Source organism: Henckelia pumila, chromosome 3, assembly GCF_033568475.1.
Source record: "Henckelia pumila isolate YLH828 chromosome 3, ASM3356847v2, whole genome shotgun sequence".
In the NCBI taxonomy this organism is placed as follows: Eukaryota; Viridiplantae; Streptophyta; class Magnoliopsida; order Lamiales; family Gesneriaceae; genus Henckelia; species Henckelia pumila.
The window spans coordinates 193,845,944-193,867,510 of NC_133122.1; positions in this window are offsets into that span (position 1 = coordinate 193,845,944).

Below are 21,567 nucleotides of genomic sequence, written 5' to 3' on the forward strand. Positions count from 1 at the left end.
TAAATACGTAAATCCGCATGCATAATTAGGATATTTAATTATTTAAATTTTAGATTTATGGTTTAAATAATTATGTGAATTATTTGTGCATGATTTAATTTATTTTTAAGCATTTAACCCATAATTAGTGATTTTTATGATTTTTAGTATTTTAATTAATTGTTTTGATCGCGTAGACGGGACCGTGGACGGACGAGATGACAACTTTCCACCCAAATTATTTTATGAGCCTTTTTAGAGCCCTAAAATATTATTTTGAGTTTTATTATCTCAAAAATTTAAGTATTTAATTTTATATAATTTTAGGAGTCCATTTTTATTCAAAATAAGCCAAAATATTGACTTTTTAGTATTTTTAAAACTTTTAATTATTATTTCATTATCCTAAAACCTATTTTTTTTATTTAAAACTAAAAACCTAGACTAACCCTAAGCTACCCAAACCCACGATTTCCCTAAGCTCAGCCGCCAACCCCATTCAATATTCATCTTCTTCGGCCAGTCATCCCCAAGAAAACTCCATAGTCTCGGTCTTGAAGGTCCAAAGTTCATCGTCGTCGCCCCGTCGTCCCGGAATCGTCTCGCTTTCGGTTTTTCTCTTCGTCTACGGTGAAAGGCATGATTTTCTTCTCTTTTCAATCCTATATCAGTGTATGTATGTGTGTGGGTGTGTAGCATCGAGATCTATCATTTTTGACAGCAAGTTTTCAAATTCTTTCTCTTATGCACTCGGTTTTGGCTTTGTGATGTTCATTTTCACGTTTTTACTATCCACGGCTTGAAGGGGGCTGCTGGCTAGGTCCTACGGGGTCCCTAGAGTGTCTAGATGGGTCGGCTTTGGCTGGGTTGGGGCTAGGAGTCACGGCCGATCGAGTTTCAGAAGGGAAGCCATGGGCGCGCAGGTTAGGGTTGTCTTGGAAGAGGGTTCGGTGTTGGGGAAGGAGGCAGCATGGGGTTCGGGCCAGGGCATGGTTCGAACCGGCAGGACCCTGGGGAGGTCCTGCCGGCGGGGCTCCGGCCACGGTGGTCGGAGCTGGTCACGGCCTGCTGCTCGTGCGGCCGCGGCAAGGGGGAGGAGGGAAGAATAGGGTTTCGGGTTTTTGGGTTGTTGGTGGATCCGGGTCGGGTCATGTGGTCCGGGTCGGGTCTAAAATAATATGGGTTAAGTTAGTTGGGTCCGGGTCCGGGTTATTTTAATTGGGCTCGGGTATTTTTATTTTTTTAAGTTTATAAGTTAATTAGGAGTTAAATGGGCTAATTAAATTCCCAAAAATTTAATTAGTACCATTTAATTTATTTGGGCTCCATTAAATTATTTTGGGTTAATTTAATTATTTTTGGGCTTTTATTAATTTTTATTTAAATTTTTAAGTTGGCCAGAAATTTTTATGGGCTTGGGAGCCCATGAAAGTTATTGGGTCTGTTATTGGGCTTTTGGGCCCAATGGGCCAGAGACAGTGTTATTGGGCCTAAGTTAGTCTTAATGGGCTTTGGTTGATTTATTGGGCCTAGAAAAGTTGTTAATGGGCTTAAGTACACTAATGGGCCAAGTCTTAAGTTAATGGGCTTGTATGTCTAGGGCCAGCAGTTGAATCAAACCATGAGAAATTTCATGTGTCCTGAGTTTATATTTAATTATTTTATGCATGAAAAGTTATTTGAATATTTATATGATATTAGAAAATAAATTAAATATAAATGAAGGACACACAATTTATTTAAAGTACATGCATTCATGAAATCAATTTTTATGCTATGATTGAAGTTCTATGGTTGAGCAAATAAAATATTTTAGGTGGAAATTGAAGTAGTGTGGCCATTTATGTATGGGCAGTTTCTGTCATTTATGTATGGGTGGTTCGCCACCAGCCTCGTACGATGGTTTCTTAGACTGATCAGTCGCACTATAAGTATGGGTCACACTTACGGATAGGACCATTCGATGTTAAGAAAATAAGTGCTCAACAACTCAAGTATGTATGATATTATGTATGTTATGTATAATTCAGTGATTTCTTTAAGCAACATTTATGTTATTATTTTTGAGGCATGCTCATGAATTTATAGGTTAAGTATTATGTATGAAAGTGTATTAAATTATTTTAAACCCTTGTTAGTATGCATGTTGGGCCTCTAGGCTCACTACACTGATATGGTGCAGGTGAGTACGTAGAGGAGCAGGTTACCCCTACCGGTGGTGAGGACGTATGAGCGGAGCTGCAGTGGCCCCGTGACCGTTGAAACGACCCTAACTCTATAATAAATAAATATGCGGAAATTTTTTTTTTTTTTACTACTAGATAAAACATGTACATATATGCCCACACATATATGCACATAATAAAATATTTAAAATAAATACATGACTAAATAAATAAACAATTTAAAAACTTAAAAAAAATGAATTCTTTAAAATAATAAAACATCTGAGTCAACCCTAGAATTTAAAAATGTACTGCATAAATAAAATAAATAAAAAGCGTGCATGCACTAAAAATATTTAATAAAATATTCATAACCCTCAACTCTTAAAAATATAAAAATGTATCATAAGACATCAGTACGGTGACTCATAAGCTGTCACGGTCACGGGGCTACTGCAGCGCTGCTCATACATCCTCACCACCGGTAGGAGTAACCTGTTCCTCTATGTACTCACCTGCACCATATCAGTGTAGTGAGCCTAGAGGCCCAACATGCATACTAACAAGGGTTTAAAATAATTTAAATCAATTTAATACTAATACATACATATACATGAATGAGCATGCTTAAAAATTACATAACTTAACTTACATAAATAAACATACCTAACATACATAATATCATACATACTTGAAATGTTGAGCATTTATTTTCTTAACATCGAATGGTCCTATCCGTAAGTGTGACCCATAGTGCGACTGATCAGTCTAAGAAACCATCGTACGAGGCTGGTGGCGAACCACCCATACATAAATGGCAGAAAACTGCCCATACATAAATGGCAGAAACTGCCCATACATAAATGGCCACACTACTTCAATTTCCACCTAAAATATTTTATTTGCTCAACCATAGAAATTAAATCATAGCATAAAAATGGATTTCATGAATGCATGTACTTAAATAAATTGTGTGTCCTTCATATATATTTAATTTAATTTTCTTACTAACATATAAATATTAAAATAACTTACATGCATAAAAATAATTAAATATATAATCAGGACACATGCAATTTTCTCATGGATGGTTCTGGACTGCTGGCCCTACACTCAAGCCCATTAACTTAACTTAAGACTTGGCCCATTAACACTAGCTTAGGCCCAATAACACTATCCCTGGCCCAATGGGCCCAAAAGCCCAATAACAAGCCCAATAACTTTCATGGGCTCCCAAGTCCATAAAAATTTCTGGCCAACTTAAAAATTTAAATAAAAAATTATTGAAAGCCCAAAAATAGATAAAATAACCCAAAATAATTTAATGGACTCCAAATAAATTAAATGGTACTAATTAAATTTTTGGGAATTTAATTAGCCCATTAAATTCCTAATTAACTTAAAACTTAAAAATAACAATACCCGAGCCCAACTAAAATAACCCGGACCCGGACCCACTTAACTTAACCCATATTATTTTAGACCCGACCCGGACCCAAGACCCGACCCGAACCCATCAGAAACCCTAGACCCGAACCCTAGCTTTCCTACTCCTTCGGCCGCCGAAGCTTGAGCAGCAGGCCTTCCCGGCCTGCTGCAGCCCAGCTCCGGCCGCCGTGGCCGGAGCCCCGCCGGCAGGACCTCCCCAGGGTCCTGCCGGTTCGAACCACCCCCTGGTCCGAACCCCATGCTGCCCCCACGTTGAACCCGATGCCTCCAAACCTAGAACCCTAAACTGCTACTCGGCCGAACACATTGCTGAACAAGGTGACCACCTGGGCTCGTTTGGCTCGAACCACTCGAGCCACTCGAGCCCAGACCACGTTCCCACACCCCCGGAAGCCTAGCCATCAGCCGAACCATGCATGGATAGAAAAAAAAAAAACGTGAACATGCCATGAAATTCGAAGGTAATGCACCAACAACAAACTTCAAACGATTTTCTGAAAAGTTCTTAAAAGATTCGGATGTCTACTGTAATATACATGATATATATACTGATATAGCAAAAAAAATAAGAAAAGAACATGCCTTCCACCGAAGATAAGGATTTAACACGCGTAGGACGGACTTCGGGACGCCGGGACGACGATGGCTTGCTTGGAACCTTCGAAAATGGCTATGGAGTCTCCTTGAAGGTTGGCTCGGTGAAGGAGATGGTGGAAAGAATGTGACGGCTGACAGGTGAGGAAGAATGGATCGGCTAGGGTAGGGTTTGGTAGATTAGGTTTTATTTTGTATTAATTAAGATATAGGTTAAATAAATAAAAAAAAAGTTTTTAAAAATAATTAAAATACAACTTAACTCTTAATTAAACTTTAAAAATCTGATAACCATAAAATAAATCTCGAAATAATAATTTAGGGGAATTTTAAAAATACTAAAAAGTCAATATTTTGACTAATTTTGGATAAAAATGACCCCTAAAATTAAATAAACTTAAATACTTAAAATTTTGGGATAATAAAACTCAAAATAATATTTTAGGGCTCCAAGAAGGCTCATAAAATAATTTGGCTAGAAAGTTGTCATCTCGTCCGTCCACGGTCCCGTCTACGCGATTAAATAATGAAAATACTAAAAATCATAAAAATCACTATTTATGGGTTAAATGCTAGAAAAAGAAAAAAGAAAAAAAAATAACTTAAATCATGCATAAATAATTCACATAATTATTTAACCCATAAATCATAAATTTAAATAATTAAATATCCTAATTATGCAGGCGGATTTACGTATTTAATAATACCGGGTGTTACAATTCTCCCCCCCTTAAATTGAATTTCGTCCTCGAAATTAAAGTACTTACCCGAACAACTCCGGGTAGCGAGTCCTCATATCCTCCTCGGTCTCCCAAGTAGCTTCCTCCTCCGAGTGATTCAGCCATTGGACTCTGACCATCGGTATGACCCGCGTCCTAAGCCTCCGCTCCTCTCTAGCCAAGATCCGCACTGGTCTCTCCTCGTAAACAAGATCTGGTGGCAACTGTAAGGGCTCGAAATCCAATACATGCGACGGATTGGAGACATATCTCCGAAGCATGGATACATGGAAAACGTTGTGCACTGCCGCTAGCCCTGGAGGTAGAGCTAAACGATAGGCCAACGTGCCAACTCGCTCCAAGATCTCGAATGGCCCTATGTATCTCGGATTAAGCTTGCCTCTCCGCCCAAAACGCGCTACTCCCTTCATAGGTGACACCTTCAGGAATACGTGATCACCTACCGCGAACTCCAAATCGCGTCGTCTGGCATCCGCATAACTCTTCTGCCGACTCTGTGCAGTCCTCATCCTGCCTCGAATCTGCATCACAATGTCAGCTGTCTGCTGCACAATCTCTGGACCCAACAAAATCCGCTCACCAACCTCATCCCAATGCACCGGAGATCTGCATCTCCTCCCATAAAGTGCTGCATATGGAGCCATACCTATAGACGACTGAAAGCTATTGTTATAGGTAAACTCCACTAATGGCAGTCTAGTCTCCCAAGATCCTCGAAAATCGATGACACAAGCTCTCAGAAGATCCTCGAGAACCTGGATCACTCTCTCGGACTGACCATCTGTCTGGGGATGAAAAGCTGTACTGAACAAGAGTCTAGTCCCCAAAGCTGTGTGCAGACTCTTCCAAAACGCTGAGGTGAACCTCGGATCTCTGTCTGACACGATAGACACTGGTATGCCATGCAGTCTAACAATCTCTCTGATGTAAAGCTCTGCATACTGTGTCAAGGTGTAAGTAGTCCTTACCGGCAAGAAATGAGCTGACTTGGTGAGTCTATCCACAATCACCCAAATCGCTGTACACCCTCTGGTACTCCTCGGTAAGCCAACCACGAAATCCATCGTAATATTCTCCCACTTCCATTCCGGTATAGGGAGAGGTCTAAGTAGTCCTGCTGGACGCTGATGCTCTGCTTTGACTTGCTGACAAGTCAAGCACTCTGACACCACTCTCCCGATGTCACTCTTCATCCCGGGCCACCAATACGATAACTGTAAGTCTCGGTACATCTTCGTACTTCCGGGGTGAATGGAGTACGGAGATGCATGAGCCTCTGCTAGAATCTCGGCTCTCAACTGATCAACGTTCGGTACCCACATCCTCCCACGGTACTGAACGATGTCATCCTCCACTGTATACAAGAGACTACCTCTGGCCTCATCTCTCTGTCTCCATCGCTGTAGCTCCTCATCAGTGGACTGTCCCTCTCTAATCCGATCTCTCAAAACTGGCTGCACCGTCAACACTGACAAGCTCGGTGCATGGCCGCTCGGATAGCACTCCAACCCAAACCTCTGAATCTCGGTCTGTAGTGGTAACTGTGCAGTCAAACATGATACCACTGACGACTTTCGACTCAAAGCATCTGCCACTACATTAGCCTTACCCGGATGGTAGCTAATGTCACAGTCATAGTCCTTAACAAGCTCAAGCCATCTACGCTGCCTCATGTTCAACTCCTTCTGGGTGAAGAAGTACTTGAGGCTCTTGTGGTCGGTGAAAATCTTGCACTTCTCGCCGTAAAGATAGTGCCTCCAGATTTTCAACGCAAATACCACTGCTGCAAGCTCCAAATCATGCGTCGGATAGTTCTGCTCATGAATCTTCAACTGTCGCGACGCATATGCGATAACTCTGCCACTCTGCATAAGTACTGCGCCCAAACCAAGCTTGGACGCGTCGGTGTACACCACTAACTCCTCATGTGGCACTGTCATAGCTAACACAGGTGCTGAAGTAAGTGCATCCTTCAGCTGATCAAAGCTCCTCTGACAATCTGGACTCCAACTATACTTCGCGTTCTTCTTGGTTAAGGAAGTCAAGGGTACTGCAATAGAGGAAAAACCCTTGATGAACTTCCTATAGTATCCTGCTAAACCCAAGAAGCTACGAATCTCCGAAGCATTCTTTGGAATCCCCCAATCCCGCACTGCCTGCACCTTGGACTGATCTACTGCAATCTCATCCCTAGAAATAATGTGGCCTAGAAACGCCACCTGCTCCAGCCAAAACTCACACTTACTGAACTTTGCAAACAGTTGATGCTCCCTCAAAGTCTGCAAGGCTGTATGCAAATGCTGTGTATGCTCCTCAATGCTTCTCGAGTAGATCAATATGTCATCAATGAATACAATGACAAACTGATCTAGATACGGCTGGAAGACACGATGCATGAGATCCATAAAAACTGCTGGAGCATTGGTCAACCCAAAGGGCATCACCAAGAACTCATAGTGTCCATATCGTGTCCTAAAGGCAGTCTTAGACACGTCTGAATCTCTGACTCTCAGCTGATGGTAACCAGATCGCAGATCGATCTTGGAGAATACCGAAGCTCCCTGCAACTGATCGAATAAATCCTCTATCCTCGGTAGTGGATACTTATTCTTCACTGTGACTCTGTTGAGCTCTCGGTAGTCAATGCACAATCTCATGCTGCCGTCCTTCTTCTTCACAAACAACACTGGAGCTCCCCATGGAGAAAAGCTAGGACGAACAAAGCCCTTCTCCAACAGCTCCTGAATCTGCTCCTTCAACTCTCTCATCTCTGTAGGAGCAAGTCGATACGGTGCCTTAGAGATAGGCACAGTATCCGGAAACAACTCAATACTGAACTCCACCTCTCTCACTGGTGGAACTCCTGCAACATCGTCAGGAAAAACATCTGGATAGTCACATACCACCTCTATATCTGATAAAGATCTGCTAGAAACATCTGAGGTAGTGACCACACTAGCAAGAAAACCCTGACATCCATTGCGCAACAGTTTCCTCGCACGAACAAATGATATCATCTGAGGAATACTGCTAGACTGAGATGCAAAGAAAGTAAACATCTCACCTCCTGCTGGCTTCACTGACACTGTCCTACGTCGGAAATCAATCGAAGCTCCATTAACTGATAGCCAGTCCATACCCAAAATCAAGTCAAACCCAGTCAATGGAAGAACCACTAGATCTGCTCGAATGGAGTGTCCCTGCAACTCCAATGCCAGATCCCTGATGACACTAGTGGTAGTGATAACCTGTCCGGATGGCATGGTAACATCGTAACCACTGTCTACAACCTCCGGTGAAATGCCTATCCGTCTGATAAAATCTCGGGAGATAAACGAATGCGTGGCTCCTGAATCTAGCAACGCAAACGTGGAGTTGCCTCCAACTAGAATTCTCCCTGCACGCAGAAGATTCCCAACAATTCACACCACTATGCCCCCAAGGTTAAAACACTAAAATCCTTAATTCTAATCACAAAGAAACAAAATTCTTATTCTAGCATGCTGATAATTAAACTCATGTAACAGGCATTCAGATATAATTGCAATTAAACAAAAACAAAGAATTGAAAAAGTTCTAGGGGTTAGGTATACCGGTGATCAAGGAGGTATCTGGGTCTGCCTCCTCAGCCTGCATCACATAAACTCGCCCACTGACATTCTGCCTCTTCGGGCAGTTGGCAATCTGATGCCCTGGCTCCTTGCAACGATAGCAGACTCCTGCTCCCATAAGACACTGCCCGGAATGCATCTTCTGACACTTCGGACACACTGGATATCTCCCTGGAGTAGGGGCCCCGCCCCTAGTCTGCTGCTGTGGCTTCCCCTGAGGCCTCTGCTGATTCGGGCCCTTAGATGGCCCTGTAGACTGTTTCTTCGCAGGTGGCTGCGAAGATGGTCGCTGATACCCTGTCTGCACAAACTGCCTCTTACCCTGCTGCTCTCTCTGTATCTCCCTCCGTCCCTCCTCGGAACGCAAGGCCCTGCTGACTGCAGACTCATATGTAAAGACGTCTGCCATACGTACGTCATGCCTGATCTCAGCCTTCAGGCCCTCCACAAACTGCCGCAGCTTCTCCTGCGGACTATCAGCAATCATGGGCACAAAGTGACAGCCCCTCTCAAACTGGCTCACGTACTCCACAACAGATCTGTCCCCCTGACGGAGACTCATGAACTCTCGGATCATGCGACTGCGCACGTCCTCAGTGAAGTACTTGGCGTAGAAGATACGCCTGAACTCGGCCCACGTCAGTGTAGGTAGATGGACTCCTCGAACTGCACCCTCCCACCAAAGGGCTGCATCGCCTCGCATCATGTAAGTCGCACAGCTCACCCTGTCGGTGTCTGTGATCCCCATATAATCGAAGATGGACTCAAGAGAGCGAATCCATCCCTCAGCCACCAAAAGATCGGTGGTCCCCAAAAACTCCTTAGGCCCCTTCTTCTGGAACCTCTCGGCGACGTCCTCCTCATGGGACAGTCTGGGACGGGCAGCCTGCTGCTCCAGCAAGGCAGTAATACCCGCCATCATCGTGGCACTGGCCTGTTCCAGTGCTGTCATGGGGTGCTGCTGAGGTGGCGGTGGAGGTGGAGGTCTCCCACGTCGATTCACCTGTCTGGGAGGCATTCTGCACCACCACATATTTATTCACGTAAATCGCCTTGCATAACTAAGTGTTTAAAATTTAAGGCTAACTTAAATTATAGAAATTAAATCATACTATAAACATTTAAAACTTACAGACCGGTAGCGTGGATTTCTGAGCTCGCAAAGCAGTAGTGACCCCTCCAAGGACCGTGCTCTGATACCAACTGAAACGACCCTAACTCTATAATAAATAAATATGCGGAAATTTTTTTTTTTTTTACTACTAGATAAAACATGTACATATATGCCCACACATATATGCACAGAATAAAATATTTAAAATAAATACATGACTAAATAAATAAACAATTTAAAAACTTAAAAAAAATGAATTCTTTAAAATAATAAAACATCTGAGTCAACACTAGAATTTAAAAATGTACTGCATAAATAAAATAAATAAAAAGCGTGCATGCACTAAAAATATTTAATAAAATATTCATAACCCTCAACTCTTAAAAATATAAAAATGTATCATAAGACATCAGTACGGTGACTCATAAGCTGTCACGGTCACGGGGCTACTGCAGCGCTGCTCATACATCCTCACCACCGGTAGGAGTAACCTGTTCCTCTATGTACTCACCTGCACCATATCAGTGTAGTGAGCCTAGAGGCCCAACATGCATACTAACAAGGGTTTAAAATAATTTAAATCAATTTAATACTAATACATACATATACATGAATGAGCATGCTTAAAAATTACATAACTTAACTTACATAAATAAACATACCTAACATACATAATATCATACATACTTGAAATGTTGAGCATTTATTTTCTTAACATCGAATGGTCCTATCCGTAAGTGTGACCCATAGTGCGACTGATCAGTCTAAGAAACCATCGTACGAGGCTGGTGGCGAACCACCCATACATAAATGGCAGAAAACTGCCCATACATAAATGGCAGAAACTGCCCATACATAAATGGCCACACTACTTCAATTTCCACCTAAAAATTTTATTTGCTCAACCATAGAAATTAAATCATAGCATAAAAATGGATTTCATGAATGCATGTACTTAAATAAATTGTGTGTCCTTCATATATATTTAATTTAATTTTCTTACTAACATATAAATATTAAAATAACTTAAATGCATAAAAATAATTAAATATATAATCAGGACACATGCAATTTTCTCATGGATGGTTCTGGACTGCTGGCCCTACACTCAAACCCATTAACTTAACTTAAGACTTGGCCCATTAACACTAGCTTAGGCCCAATAACACTATCCCTGGCCCAATGGGCCCAAAAGCCCAATAACAAGCCCAATAACTTTCATGGGCTCCCAAGCCCATAAAAATTTCTGGCCAACTTAAAAATTTAAATAAAAAATTATTGAAAGCCCAAAAATAGATAAAATAACCCAAAATAATTTAATGGACTCCAAATAAATTAAATGGTACTAATTAAATTTTTGGGAATTTAATTAGCCCATTAAATTCCTAATTAACTTAAAACTTAAAAATAACAATACCCGAGCCCAACTAAAATAACCCGGACCCGGACCCACTTAACTTAACCCATATTATTTTAGACCCGACCCGGACCCAAGACCCGACCCGGACCCATCAGAAACCCTAGACCCGAACCCTAGCTTTCCTACTCCTTCGGCCGCCGAAGCTTGAGCAGCAGGCCTTCCCGGCCTGCTGCAGCCCAGCTCCGGCCGCCGTGGCCGGAGCCCCGCCGGCAGGACCTCCCCAGGGTCCTGCCGGTTCGAACCACCCCCTGGTCCGAACCCCATGCTGCCCCCACGTTGAACCCGATGCCTCCAAACCTAGAACCCTAAACTGCTACTCGGCCGAACACATTGCTGAACAAGGTGACCACCTGGGCTCGTTTGGCTCGAACCACTCGAGCCACTCGAGCCCAGACCACGTTCCCACACCCCCGGAAGCCTAGCCATCAGCCGAACCATGCATGGATAGAAAAAAAAAAACGTGAACATGCCATGAAATTCGAAGGTAATGCACCAACAACAAACTTCAAACGATTTTCTGAAAAGTTCTTAAAAGATTCGGATGTCTACTGTAATATACATGATATATATACTGATATAGCAAAAAAAATAAGAAAAGAACATGCCTTCCACCGAAGATAAGGATTTAACACGCGTAGGACGGACTTCGGGACGCCGGGACGACGATGGCTTGCTTGGAACCTTCGAAAATGGCTATGGAGTCTCCTTGAAGGTTGGCTCGGTGAAGGAGATGGTGGAAAGAATGTGACGGCTGACAGGTGAGGAAGAATGGATCGGCTAGGGTAGGGTTTGGTAGATTAGGTTTTATTTTGTATTAATTAAGATATAGGTTAAATAATAAAATAAAAAAAAAGTTTTTAAAAATAATTAAAATACAACTTAACTCTTAATTAAACTTTAAAAATCTGATAACCATAAAATAAATCTCGAAATAATAATTTAGGGGAATTTTAAAAATACTAAAAAGTCAATATTTTGACTAATTTTGGATAAAAATGACCCCTAAAATTAAATAAACTTAAATACTTAAAATTTTGGGATAATAAAACTCAAAATAATATTTTAGGGCTCCAAGAAGGCTCATAAAATAATTTGGCTAGAAAGTTGTCATCTCGTCCGTCCACGGTCCCGTCTACGCGATTAAATAATGAAAATACTAAAAATCATAAAAATCACTATTTATGGGTTAAATGCTAGAAAAAGAAAAAAGAAAAAAAAAATAACTTAAATCATGCATAAATAATTCACATAATTATTTAACCCATAAATCATAAATTTAAATAATTAAATATCCTAATTATGCAGGCGGATTTACGTATTTAAAAATACCGGGTGTTACAACCGTAGTCTGCATCGTGCTAGTGTTCTATGCATGAATATTTTAAACACTATTTTATTTGAAGATTTTATTCCAGTGTTGAGATTTAAGTATTATTTTTATGCAACTTTTTAGTGTATGCACTGTTGATTAAATTGTTTTGAATTATTTTAAGTATTGCATGATTCAGACGTTTTAGTAATTATTTTTATGTTGCATAATTATTTATTAAATTTTAAATCTCTTTTATGGTTGTACATATATGTATGGGCATATATGTATATATATATATATAAATATTTTACTTAGTATTTATTTTAAAATTAAAAGAAAAAGAAAATTTTTTAAATTTTCCGCATTTTAGAAATTTATAAGTTTAGGATGTTTCAAAATAAATATATAAATATAATAAATAAATAAAATATATAAATATTATAAATAAATAAATATATAAATATAATATTATATATATTATATTTATATATATTTATTTATATTATATTTTTTATATATGTGACTTATCGAGTAGCTCGCGAGCTACTCGATCACATAGTTTCAAAACTCGACTCGAGCTCGATTGCATGCTCGAGCTACTCGAGCTTGAGCTCAAGCTCGGTCAAATCGAGCTCGAGTCGAGCTTTGACCGAGCTACTCACGAGTGACTAGGCTCGTTTACACCCCTAGTTTGGAGGATCTCTGTTTATCGAATGCTCCAAATAAGGATCGGACAGTCCGAAATCAATCAAATAAGCGGATAAGGATTTGATTTGACAGGATACTAAGATCGGACGATCCGAAGACTAGGTTCGGACGTTCCGATCATATTTCGTCAGCAATGATGTCTCAAGCCAGGACACATGTTTGGACGTGGGTGCATGGGGAGTTGGGACGGTCCAAACTGTTTCTATAAATAGAGGGTCAAGGGCTTCATTTCAGTTACACCTTCCAAAACTCTTATCTCGTTCTTAGCTCCTTTCAGACGATTTTATGGGTTTCTAGGCGTCATATCAGAAATCCGGGAGTGGCAGAGCGCTTCTGAGGCATTCGCGGAGATATGCCTAAGTTCTGAGGCAATCGTCATCAAAAGGCTGACTTCGAACTCAGATATAACTTTGGATCCCTATAGAGATTAGAGAGTATGATATAGCTTAGTTAAGACTTTTAGAATATTATAAGTGATATAGTAATTATTTCTTATATACCTAAACCGTGAGTACCTGGATTACTAAGGTGCTAAAGTGCTTGAGGTTACTGCTAGAGGTATGGACGTATTATCCTAAGCTGCCGAAATAGGGGCACTGTCGCATTTGGCCGCTGATGGGCCACCACAAAACAAGAGAAACGAGGGAATATATTAGGTTTACAACGTTTAGGAGATAGGAAAATTGATGAATTTGGGATTGACGGGTTGGAGATGTGCGAAGTAAAGCTTGAATGTGCTAAGTATGTAAAGCCTGTTAGTTTTAACATTTAATTGAACGGATGGACCAATTGCGAAAACTTGGTGAAAATGAAGGACTAGGGTCAATGAAAGAACGGAGGACCAAATCAAAACGATGATCTAAAATGAGGGACCAAATTGAGAATTATCCCGGATAAGATCCAATGAAATGGTTGAATCATATCTTAAATTATTAGAATTTTTATTCATGTTTTTTAATTTTTAAATGGATCTTTCATATATAAAATCAAATTGAAATGTATTAATATACCCTTAAATCATTTGAAATTTATATCCATGTTATATATATAACATAATTAGTTAAAAATGAATATTTACCATACAATTTATTTGTAATAAACATCAAGACTTAAATAAATATCGATGAACTTTACGAGTTAATACGAACCCTCAAAAAGCAAGTAAACATAAGAATAATAAGACTATTATTAATATATTTTTTTTTAAATGGTGTTTGACTGAGTTTATAAGATGTTTTAGAGCTTATAAGTTCTTCTAATTTGTTTGACAATAATTTGATTAAACAACATATAAGCGGTTAAAATAAGTTTTTGACAGCTTATAAGCTGCTTTTGGGGTGAACCTACTTTTTTAAAAAAGATCTTATTTTAAAATTTTACTTTTCCAAAATAGCCTTCTATATTTTCATAAATTCCCGCAATGTCCTCCACTTATAAAATATTAAATATTTTTTAAAAATGAAATACACAAAGAATATCAAATTTGCTAAATTTAAATATGAATTTTTTTTATTTTTTGTAATATAGGTTTAATACTTATGATAAAATTTTAAAACTATTTTAAAATAAAATTCGTAGTATTATACAATTTTTTTTTTATAATTTTGACAATAAAAAGATCTTATAATATCACACAAATCAACATATTTAATTCGTTTAAAATAAGTTAATCCAAACACTTTAACAACTTATTTTTAAACTAAATCGTGACAACTTATAAGCTCCTAAACCAGCTTATAAACTTTTAGAGCTTATAAACTGTTTTTAATAAACTTAACCAAAGAACTTCTAAATTCTCGAAACACTCTATAATCATCTAATTAATATATACTATATTTTTCTTTATAAACTTTTAAAACTTATAAATTGTTTTTAATAAACTTACCAAACCCCTTCAAAATTCTCCAAACACTCTATAATCATCTAATTAATATATACTATATTTTCCTTTTTATTTAATTTTCTTCTATTATAAAACCATTTATCTACTTTAGTCTATATTGTATAAAGTACCAAAAGCACAATTCACAAACATTCAATTTTTCTGATATGTACCTGTACGATATTGGGCAGCAAGTAGCAGAGGTTAAAAAATCCCGTCTCGGCGCCCAATGTTATGTCCCAAAAGTGTGTTTCTCGTATATATTATTCTACAGCGTGCGACAATGTTCAAAAAATCATATCTCATAATCTAATTGTCGGATCATGCTGAAATTTTGATAAAAGCTTTAAAACATCATGAACTACAATCTGCACGGTGGAGATTGGATTTGAATATCTCAATCATTAAAAATTAATTTTTGACCATTATTGCTCCGTAATTCATTCTTGCGACTCCACTCTTGTTCCAAATTCTTGATTTCTTCACAAATTCCTACAAAAATCGATCCGAAGAGTGAAGTGCACACATATGAAATAAATCACAATAAAAACACGTAAACACAATGAGAGAATACAAATGCATGCAAAATAGACATAAAAATTACATAAAATAATGCACACAAAATGCAATTATCATATGTCATTAACAATAAAACTTAGTAAGAGAAATTTAACAACTAATTAAATATATATTATTTAAATGTATCGTATATATATCGTACAATTTAAAAATAAACAAATTATATTATAAATTTTGAAAAAGTTCTTTAAATACAACTTAATTTTAGAAATCATTTATCTAAACATAATGTGTTGTACATGTTAAAAAATTGTATTATGCTTAATGAATTGAAATTAAGTAATGCAAAGTTCGAAAAAAAAAATGATTGAGAAGTTAAAAAAAAATTGATTGAGGTGGAGGGACGCTGAAAACAGCGCCCCTGCACTAGCCTTGCTGCTTGGGCAAACCAGGAGGAGCCTAGGCGCCTAAAAATGGGATAGTGGAAGGAAGCAGTTTTTGTGTGTATGTATGTGTGTGTGTCTGTGTTTTTTTTTATAATTTATATTATATTTTTGTAAGCATATAAAAAAAATCAAACTAAAAATCTCTTTACGTAATCGATAGTAATAAATTATACATTAGCAACTGATATATGAAATGAAGTGACATGAACATTGGAGCACAAGTCTCGTGAAATTAAAGTGAGCACCATCATATAGTTGAGTCTATTGTTACAAAGATATGCTTGATTTTGGAAACTAGATTGAGTAAATATATGGAAACCGCAGGCTAAAAAAAATTTATTATCCTTTCAAAAAAATTTATCATCATCATCATCATCATCATCATGCATAAAAATTTTAATATTTGATATCAAGAGTGGGAAACAATCTTTTAGAAATGTCTAAAGAAGCAAAGGCCGGAATACAGGTCATGTTTCTTCCTCGACCAATATAGGACATGTTTTTTCTTTTTCTTTTTTTCAATTTAGACGAATAAGTGCCTTTAAAAAAAAAGTTTGTTATTAAAAAATATTTCTCCATCGGAATGCCCTCTAAATTGTAGATAAGTAAATTTTGGGATTTTCTCAAGCAAATCAAATTAAATATAGTGATTTTTTTAGAAAGAATTAATGTGAATTTGATTTCTTTTATTCACAAATTACATCCTTGTGGGCTTGGAAAAGCTTTGGGTGTTATTGTATTATTATTAGGGAAAATTGCAAATTTAGTCATGTATGTTTGTCACTTTGCGATTTTGGTCCTCTATGTTTTCACATTTCAGTTTTAGTCCTGCATGTTTTGATTTTTGGCAATTTCGATCCTTTTTATTCGAAAATGCTTACGTGGCACTGTACACATCAACACTGAATTGGTGCCACGTCAGCGCCACGTCGGAAAAAGGACTAAAATTGCCAAAAAAATAAAGATAGCGGACTAAAACTAAAATCTGAAAATATAAAGGACTAAAATCGCAAAGTGATAAACATACAGGACCAAAAAAATAATTTTTCCTTATTATTATTATACTAATTTTAACTGGGCTCGGTCCTTGGAAAAGCCTGATCGATCAATGGGGTTCAATTGAAAACCGACCCATTATATTATTTTGCATTAATTATTTGCTCTTGAACTCATTTCCCCAAATGCCTATTCCATCCTACACAGGCCGGAGCCATTGGATTGGGTGGCTCCAATCACATATCCAAATGGTTGGCAATAACACATTTTAAAAATCAGACAGTTTAGACACCATTTGATCATTTGTCGGATGAGACGACTAATGATGTTAAATTGATATAAATGAATAACGAAATGATATATATGACTTCATTCATTCATTTGTACTCAATCGAATCAAATGTCTGATAAAACTAGTGTGTGTATATATCATATTCCTTCACACCAAATCTCATAGTATATATCAAAGAACCTAGCTAATTATTCACATAGTAGATCTAACACATGCAACGCAGTTGCTTTGATATTGGTTTGCTCATGAATTAAGAAGAAAACAATCAACCAACTTTAAAAACACAAACTAAACCAACAATTAATTGAGTCCCTAAAACATGACTTGGCCATACTATACATTGGATTTCTTCTTCACTAGCTAGAGTACTGTTGCATGCATGCAAAGTCCATCATCTCAAGTACGTGCTAACCTTCGATCAATTAGACCCTGATAAGAAGTAGGGAAACTCGTCGTCGTCTTCGTCGTCGTATGATGTTTCATGTTCCGTGTGTGAATCGTCATGAGTGTGGTCGTCCATCTTCTTGATGATTTGATTTTCAGCAAAATCCGAATCCATCGTCTTCTTTTTCTTCCCATTAATGCTGGACGATGATCCCTCCATTATTAATCCATGTTCATGAGTACTTCTCTTTGATTTCATGCGAATATTCAAGTTCTGGGAACGGTCGTGGCGTAAGCTGGATAAAGCAGCAGTGGCGCCGGACTTTTCTTCATCATCATCATCGAAATGCTCTGAATTCAAGTAGTTGCCAAATGCGCGTCGAAAATAGCCGGTGGGATCTTGATGATCGATCACCTTCTTCAACTCCCGAGGATCACCGCTGAGAAGTGCTTTCTTTTTCGCCGGAGTATCAGTCTCATGAGGCTTCGTACCTCGGCGGCCGCGCTTACCCGTCTTTTCCTGCAAATTCTTGATGAAACCATCACCCGCCGGTGGACAATATTTACCACCCGCGATAATATTTTCCAAATCATTGGAATTCTTGGAAGTCGACGAATATTCAAGTTTCTTGATTATATGCGTGCGGCCTCTCAAAGCTTCACCGCCGGTGCCTTTCACTTCTTCAGCCGCCGCCGTCTCTAATTCCGTCTCCTCCACCGAATCTTCACCATCTTCAACCGAGCTGGAAACTTCTTCTTCTTCGTCCATTAATGATTTGACGCAGAATTACAAACTTTAATTTGAAGCCTTCCCAAAATAATAGAAGATCGATATCAAGAAGAAGAAGAAGAACACAGCTATATATATGAGATTGGTGTTTAGAGATCAACAAGAAAATCGTGAAAATACCACTACTTCAAATGGGGTAAGTTTACAGTTATTCCATATATATATACATATATTCTGTATTGAAGAAGTGAAAATTTAGTTTTTTTAAACTTGGTCGAATAAAATACACCAGTAGAATTAGTCAAATTTCCAAGAAACATTTTGACCCAACTCATTAAACAAAATGACTCGTAATATCTCAGACTTAATTGCTAGCTTGTGATTATGGGTTGAAATTTTCCATTTTGGATAATTATCTTATGCTACAATATGATTTTTTTTTATTTATTTAACTTGAATAAAAAAAATCAATTAATTAAGTAGGACCAAGTTCGACTGATATTTTATATTTTATGAAATGAACTTTCGAATTTATTTTTTTTAAAAAAAATAAGTTGTATTGTATGATATTATGGAATGAAGTTTGTTTTTCCCTTAAAAAAAACTTCTACTAATATTAATTTGTGTATGATTGATGCTATTTTACTTAGTATATTATTAGTATTTGTTTTTTAAAAATTCTTGAGTTTCAGAAGCATTTGAACGAATAATTAATAGATGTCGAAGTGACATTTATGTATATGAGAATTTGGATACAAGAGGAAAATAAATAATTTAACTAAAATAATTTTCTTTTTTAATTTCATTTTTAAAAAAATGACAATTTTCTTCCCAAATTGTCCCTTAATTGATAATAATAATAATAATAATATAGATAGATAGATATATAATTTTAATTCACAAGTATGCAAACGAATTTAAACTTATTTTTTAAAAGATTTAAGTACCAAATTAAACACATGATAATCTTGCATATAAATTAACATTGGAATTTAAATTATGTTCATGATAATGAAATGTAAACTCAATCTGATAGTATACCGTATTCCGTACATACAAATTTTAAATAATCTAATCTAATCTACTTATATGATCATCAACTAAGTTTAAATATTAAATAGAAGATAAATAAATAAAATAAAATAAAATAATAAATAAACGAGAGAGTTTTTAAAAATAAAAACACAATAGCAGTAGGAATCTTAATTAAGGTAACAAAATTACTTCCCATCAAAGGATAGATTTATATATGGAATAATATCTGTACATCAAAATCTTATATATAGCCGTGTGAGTTTGATTAGGTTTCTTTAATTCTGCGTCGAAACAATGGGCCAATTAGAAGTCGGAGATGGCGGAGATTTGGTGGTGGAGAGGAGGGAAGCAGCTGTGACGGTGGCGATTGCGGCGGCGGAAGAAGTAAAAGGCCATAGTTGTTGGAAGTGTGGTAGGGTTTTCAGCACTGGTGCAGCTTTGGGAGGCCATACGAGCAGTGGCCATGGAGCACTCAAGAAACTTCAATATTCCACGGAAGGGACAAAGATTTCCAAGGATTCCCAGATGGGTAAATTTACCTGCGACCACTGCGGCAAGGGTTTTCCGTCGCTAAAAGGGTTGCATGGTCACATGAGATTGCACCCCGCGGCAAGAGATAGAAGAGGCGCCACGAAGCCGCCGCCGCCGCAAATACTCGCGGCCGATTCAGAACAATATGATCCCCCGAATACTGTTCAAATCTTGGAGACAGAGGATTCCATCAAGAGTACTTTGTGGCCGCCAAGGGCGGCGGTGACGGGCAAGCGGGGCCGCCGAGGTACGAAGCCTCATTTGGTGGATACTCCGGAGACGTATTTGGCGAAGAAGAAAGCACTTCTCAGCGGGGATCCTCGGGAGTTGAAGAAGATCATCGATCATCACGATCCCACGGGCTATTTTCGCCGCGCGTTCGGGAACTTCTTGGATTATCCGTTGCCTGAGAAGGAAAGGGATGTTTTACAAGAGGATTCCGAGGGTATGGAGAAGAATTATAGTGATGAAAACATGGCTACATCTTCATCCAGCTCATACTATTGCTCGAACAGCTCCGAAAAGTCGGATGTTGCTGATGATTCGACGTCGAAAGAAGATCGTACAACGTGCGAGAAATCTGTAGCTATGGAGGGAACGGCCAGCACGGAGAACATGAGGCTTACGGGGATGAAAAGGAAGACGATGGATTCGACCATGTGAGATTGATTGATTATACTTGGAATTAATGCTCTTGAAGATATTAGTTTTGTGTTTATTTGGTTGGTTTTTAATTTTCTGATTTTAGTCTTTATATATAAGATTTCATGAGCAAAACCGAAGCAACTGTGTTATATGTTCTTTGTTAGGTATATTATATATATATTTGAATGTTTCTTCGAATTTTTTAACATTATGTTTGTAACATGAACGTAACACAAAAACATTTAAACATTATATACCTGTCAATCTGCTGTTGAAATTTAATTTAGATGAACTTGTAATTTTTCAATGAATGCAAATTTTTCTTGATCGAAGTAGATTGTTTTAGTTTAATCACACACACGCACGCACATATTCTTATCTTTTCAATTTATAAATTGTGTTTCGTGAAAAAAAATATACATATGACATATAGAATACGAAAATCAGTTGCACTAGCATAAATTAAATATTTTAAAATTTTAATATGGTTTAGAATGAATGCATATAAATCAGAATTGAATAAATAAATTAAACTCATAAATATATAACTCATGAATATTTAAACAATACTCCTAAATTGTGCGTGTGTGGCGTGCACGTACAGTAAAATTTGTTAGGATGCATTTGGGCCGGGACATCCTAAAAGATGCTTCAAATGTGGGTATAATTAACTATCAATGAAATTATTCTTCATTTACAATTATCAATCGAGTAATTTTAAGTTTAAATATAAAAATAACTTGAATACATAGAATATATAGTTTGGTCAGATTGATACACAAAAGATCATGAACAGATAAAATGTGTGTGTTTGTGAATCGAGTGCATGTCAGAACTTATTATTAAAAAAATAGATGAATAAGCATATGCATTTGTTTTTGACGTTCAAATGACGAAATCTCGCTATATTATTCCTTCCTCCATTTCCAAAAAAAAAAAAAAATTCAATAAAAAACTTTGATTTATACAAATATGTCGCGTTTTACAAACCTAACGATAACTCCAATTGAAGTAA